Raw genomic sequence first — 6000 nt, forward strand, 5'->3', positions numbered from 1 at the left:
ACATAAAATATCAGAAGACAATATATTTATACAAAGCTTGTATGAACTGGCGGAATGTCATGGGGTTCAGTGATAGTGAGGACTCCTCAGGAGGAGAGGAGCCTCGTGCAGCCAGCCTTGACTCAGCAGAGCACAGGGATCAGGAAGAACCGCTGCTGGCTGATCAGCATCCACAGCCAGCAGCTGAGCCAGAAGCACCAACACCCACTAGCCCCAACACCACTGGTGAAACGCAGCCAAGGATGGCCAAACCCCCAGCTTCACCCAGGGAGCGCCATAGACAGAAGCAGCGGGTGGAGCTGCAGGAGAGGCGGCAAAGTGCACGCCTCCTGGCCAGACGCCAGCTGCTTGTGGAAAGTGATGAGGAGAGACCACAGGATAGCTCCCAAGCAGCTGGCTGCAAGTCCAGCAGCCTCACTATAAAACGCAGCCACAGAAGACCAGGAGGTGTGGAAGCAACGTGTCAGAATCTTGCCATTGTTGGGGCCCTGCCATTGGACTGTGCCTTGCGTTTGTGACCTTTGTACTGAACCTTTGCTTAGCCCTCAAACCTTGCTGATAACCGATCTTTGGACTGCCTGACCTTGCTATTTGGACTCTGGAAAGGACTCTGACCATGCTACTGGACCAGCCCACAACACGGAAGCTGGGTTCAGGTAGCCGGCTCAAGGTTGACTCAGCCTTCCTTCCTTCAGAGGTCGGTAAAATGAGTACCCAGTTTCCTGGGGGTAAAGTGTAGATGACTGGGGAAGGCAATGGCAAACCACCCCGTAACAAAAGTCTGCCAAGAAAATGTCATGATGCGATGTCCCCCCATGGGTCAGTAATGACTCGGTGTTTGCACAGGGGACTACCTTTATCCTTTTACCCCCCTCTCTCCCCAGGCCACTTGCAACCAATTTTCCATTCCCTGACTGGAGGGTAAACTCCTTAAGTAGATTTGTTTGTGTGTGTGTGTGTGTGTGTTTTTTAATTCTGGGCAGTTGCTTTCATCTGTATTTTTGTTCTGAATTTGTATTTGTTTTCTTCATTTTTGTTTTTAACTTGTGGGCTTTGCTTATCTGCTTATTTAACTTGGGTTTTCGTGTGCTTGTAGCCTTGAAGTCTAAGGCAAGAAGGCAGGGTACCCTTTAAATAAACATGCGAAAGATCCCGCATTCAGATCCAAGCCTCTCCAGTTGAAAGACTCACGCAGCAGCTGTTGGGGAATGGCCTTTCTCTGCCTGAAAAGAACGGCTGCCAGTGGTTCGATTCTGCATGAGGCAGCCTCTAATGGGTTACACAAAACTCAACGTTTTGATGTTTTTCCTCATTTCCAAAAGCCGAATTCAATTTTGAAATGAAGTACAGCTGACTGTGCCAACATATGAAATCTGCTTCTCCCTGGAGACTTACTAAGTGCTAAGAACACTTTCCTGGGAGTAAATCCAAATTAGTAGACCTGAGTAGGATTCAGGGCCAAGCTACAAGTGACGAATGACACTTGAACGGCAAGTGGATTGAGTGGAGGGCAAGTGAACAAGGAGAAATGCACTTGCCGTTCAAGTGTCATTCGTCACTTGTAGCTTGGCCCACAGTAAACCTACTTAGGATTGCCCTCTTGATCCTGTGTGTAAAGAAAGCAACTTTGGCCACAATCCCCTGGTAAGATTCTCTTCTGCCAGCTGCACTGAAAATCAGCGGGAGCTTACAAGGTCAAAGTGCCCTTTGGATACATTCTCTTTCGAAACGTCTCCTGTCTTTTCAAGTCTAGTGAGCACTTTAAGTGCTAATGAGCTATTCTCATTGGAAAACCTTTGGTTACATTCATTCTAATTTCAGACACTTTCAAAACGAGCAAAACCTTTTTTTTTTTTGCTCAAGCCAATAAATATCCTCCTTTTTATAATGTTTTATTAATGAGTGGTGGTGGAGAGTGCTCTCAAGTCATAGCTGACTTACGGCAACCCCTGATGGGGTTTTCATGGCGAGACTAACCAAGGTGGTTTGCCATTGCCTGCCTCTGCAACCCTGGTCTTCATTGGAGGTCTCCCATTCAATTACTAACCAAGGCCAATCCAGTTTAGCTTCTGAGATCTGACGAGATCAGGCTCACTTCGGCTATCCAGGTCAGGACTTATTAATAAGTAATACAATATTTATAAATAAAAGAAATGATTGGCCAGTTTCATCAATTCAAAGTTACAGGATTATTTCAAGAAGCCCAAAAGCTTGCCGGCAACAGAGCAAAAAAACAATACTTAGAGAACACACAAATGTGGTAGGCTGTGCATTAAGACAGACTTATCTTCTCCTGATATTGGTTATAGGGAAGGACAGCAGCATCAGATCTCAGAAGCTAAGCAGAATCAGTACTTGGATGGGCAACCACCACGGAATGCTCTGCAGAGGAAGGCAACGGCAAACCACCTCTGCTTCTTCCTCACCTCGAAAGCCCCTTGCTGGGATCACCATTAGTCGGTTGCGACTTGACAGCACATACGCATACACGATATCGTTTATATTAAAAATTAAATTTCCTTTGTTTGGCTTCAGTAGCTTGTCCCGAGTCTTTTGCAAAGATTAGTTTGCAAAGATTATTTATTATAGATCGCATCCGCATGGGGAAGATTCTCTGGTTTGCATTCTTCCTTGCTGTTAAGTACAGAGGCATTTGCAAGAGAATTTTCTGGGCACTTCCTTCTGTCACCACCAGAGGACTTTTGAGAGCTTACAAAAATTAATTGCTGCATCATTAAAGTGCTTATAAAGTCCTACAGGGTACAGCATGCAAAATTGCAGCTGTGAGATACAAGGCAGGAAAATGGCACAGATGTGGGCAGGAACTTTGAATATCTGCACCTTCTTGTTCAGATGGCACCTTAACACACTTGGAGTGCTATTTCAGAAAAACTCACTGCCACCAGATGCATTGACAGACATCAGTTTAGGGTCAAGCTAAACATGCGCTATGAGTCCCATGTTATAGATCTTCAACGATTTTTATAACTCAGATTTCAGACACAGATTAGGGAGACAGCCAGTTCACATCAGGACCACACATATTCCAATGTGAATCAGGCTAGCTCCTTTCCCAGTGCCTGAAAACTAATTGTTTAAAAAAGTGCTGGGAGCTCCAAACAGGGAAATAACACTGAGAGATCTCTGTCTTTTGGTGCTACCCCTCTGAAGATGCCAGCCACAGCTGCTGGTGAAACGTCAGGAACTACAATGCCAAGACCACGGCAATACAGCCCGGAAAATCCACAACAACTATCGTTCTCTGGCTGTGAAAGCCTTCAACAATATACGGAAATAACAGTTTGTGTCTGGTTTGGCCCTAAGGCAGTGGCATTCCTTGCATCTTGTGGCAGTGAGTTCCACAGCTGGGGAAGAAGCAATTCTCTTGTCCATCCTGAATCTACCACACTTCAATTTCATGGGATGATCCTGAGTTCTAATACTGACAAGCAAAGATAAAATCTCTCCTCCCACATTATTCATAATTTGAGAAGCTCCCCCCCGCTCTGCTTCTTCCCTCTGAAAGTAAGACCCCCTCCCATTTTCTCATAGGAAAGGCACTCCATCTCCTTGGCTGTTTTGTTTGCTCTTGTCTTCCCCTAAAAGCCAATATCAGAGTACATGACATCGAACAACACTGCCCAAATCTTTGAAGCCTGACCAATAAATGGAGATAAGAAAGCACAAAGAGGGAAAATATTCTCCTCCGAAGAACAGAGAAAAATCAGAGCTGCTACCTGTGGCAGCAATGGGAAGTTAACAAAGCCCAAAGCTATTTATTTTTGGGAAACCAAAGGCAGTGGGGAAGAAAAAATATTCTGGAAGGGGAGCGATGAATGGCAAAGGACACGGGGGAAACTGAGCAGCGGGGTCTTCTGGCTTTCAGGATAGCTGCTGTCAGGGGAAAGCAGCAGAGCAAAGTCTGTCTGAAAAGGAAGGCACTCTATTTTTAGCTCTCACTAATGCGATTTTTTTCACGGGAACCCTACACCTCTTTTGCCCATCAAACGCCACTGAAACACCCTACTCTTTTGTGGCGCTTTCAGCTGCTATCTTGAGCCCTCTTTCCCAACTGGAACAAAATCTGGATGTGTGTAAATAATAAATAATAATAACTGAGCTTATATACCTCTCTTCTAGACAGATTAGTGCCTCGCCCAGAATGGTGAGCAAGTTAATGTTGTTATTATCCCCACAATACAGCTGGGGAGCTGGGCCTGAGAGGAGTGGCTTACCCAAGGCCACCTACTGAGCTCATGGCAGGAGCAGGATTCGAACCCGTAGAGTGCTGTTTCGCAGCCAAACCTCTTAACCACTGTGCTACAGCAGCCTCACAAATACATCTGATCCCTGGTTTTTCCCTTTCCTCCTTCTGGGATTGCTTGCCCACCACCTAGACTCTGTGCTCCTTAAGGCAGGGGTGAACTTTCTGTTGCCTGGTAGAACTTTGGGTGGACCGATGGTACTCCACCCATAACAAAAGGCCACAGAATCTTAAATACCTCACAACCACTATGAGCATCACCCCCCATTCTGCAGTTACTCCATTGGCTACCTATCAGTTACCATGCTCAGTTCAAGGTATTGGTTATCACATACAAAGCTCTTCATGGCCTTGGTCCGGCATACCTACGGGACTGCCTCCCTTCCTATGTTCCTCCATGGCAGCTTCGCTCACCTGAACAGGGTCTCCTGCAGGTACCAGGCTGCACATGGGTGAAATCAACAGCAGCCCGTACACGGGCTTTCTCTGTGGTGGCCCCTGCCCTGTGGAACAGCCTTCCTAAGGAGGTCAGGAGAGCCCCTACTTTCGTAGCTTTCCACAAACGATGCAAAACTGAATTATTCAAAAAGGCTTTTGCATTGTAGGGTGGGGTCTCCGACATATTGTAGGGAGGGGCTCTCAGATCCTTAGCTAAAGAATTAAGGACCATAGACTTCATCACTATGTTGCCTTACATACTATCTGTTGTTTTAAATATGTGCTCCTATAAGCTACTTGTACTTCATGTTGTTTAATGTCAGCCCTAGAATTGCTTATGCTCTGTGTCAGCATTTCTTCAACTCTGTATTGGATTCTTGCTAATGCTATGCCTTTGCAAACTTGTGTTTATTTACTCTATGGCATTGTTTATGGAAATGATATTGACTGTATTAAACTCACACTGTGTAATCCACCTTGAATCTCAGTGAGAAAGGCGAACTATAAATGACATAAATAAAATAAAATAAACCACTTTGCCAGGTAGCTCCCTATTTAACCCAAATTTACAGGCAACACACTATGTTCAGAAGTCATGACTTTCTGGAGGCTAAATAGGGCTTTTGCACATAGGGGAGGAGCCATAGCTCAGTGGTAGAACACTGGCTTGTTGGGCAGAAGGTCCCAGGTTCAATCCTCTCACATCTCCTATTAAATAATCTGATAGTAGGTAAAAGGTAAAGGTAAAAGGTAAAGGTAAACCCTGTGCAAGCACCAAGTCATTACTGACCCATGGGGGGACGTCGCACCATGATGTTTTCTTGACAGACTTTTTACCGGGTGGTTTGCCATTGCCTTCCCCAGTCAACTACACTTTACCCCCAGGAAACTGGGTACTCATTTTACCGACCTCGGAAAGATGGAAGGCTGAGTCAACCTTGAGCCGGCTACCTGAACCCAGCTTCTGCTGGGATCGAACTCAGGTCGTGAGCAGAGCTTGGGCTGCAGTACTGCTGCTTACCACTCTGCGCCACAAGGCTCTAATCTGATAGCAGGTGATGTGAAAGACCTGAGACCCTGGAGAGCTGTTGGCAGTCTGAGTAGATAGTACTGACTTCGATGGACCAACAGTCTGATTCAGTATAAGGCAGTTTCATATATTCACAGACCAAGATTCAGATATTATTTAGAACAACCCAGCTAGTCTGACTTGGAGACTTGTGCTAGTTATTCCTTAGTCAAGATCTTTCGACATTTGCAAGCCACTGTAAGGTACATCTACCCACCATCTTAAATGA

The sequence above is a fragment of the Eublepharis macularius genome, chromosome 18, assembly GCF_028583425.1.
Source record: "Eublepharis macularius isolate TG4126 chromosome 18, MPM_Emac_v1.0, whole genome shotgun sequence".
NCBI lineage: Eukaryota > Metazoa > Chordata > Lepidosauria > Squamata > Eublepharidae > Eublepharis > Eublepharis macularius.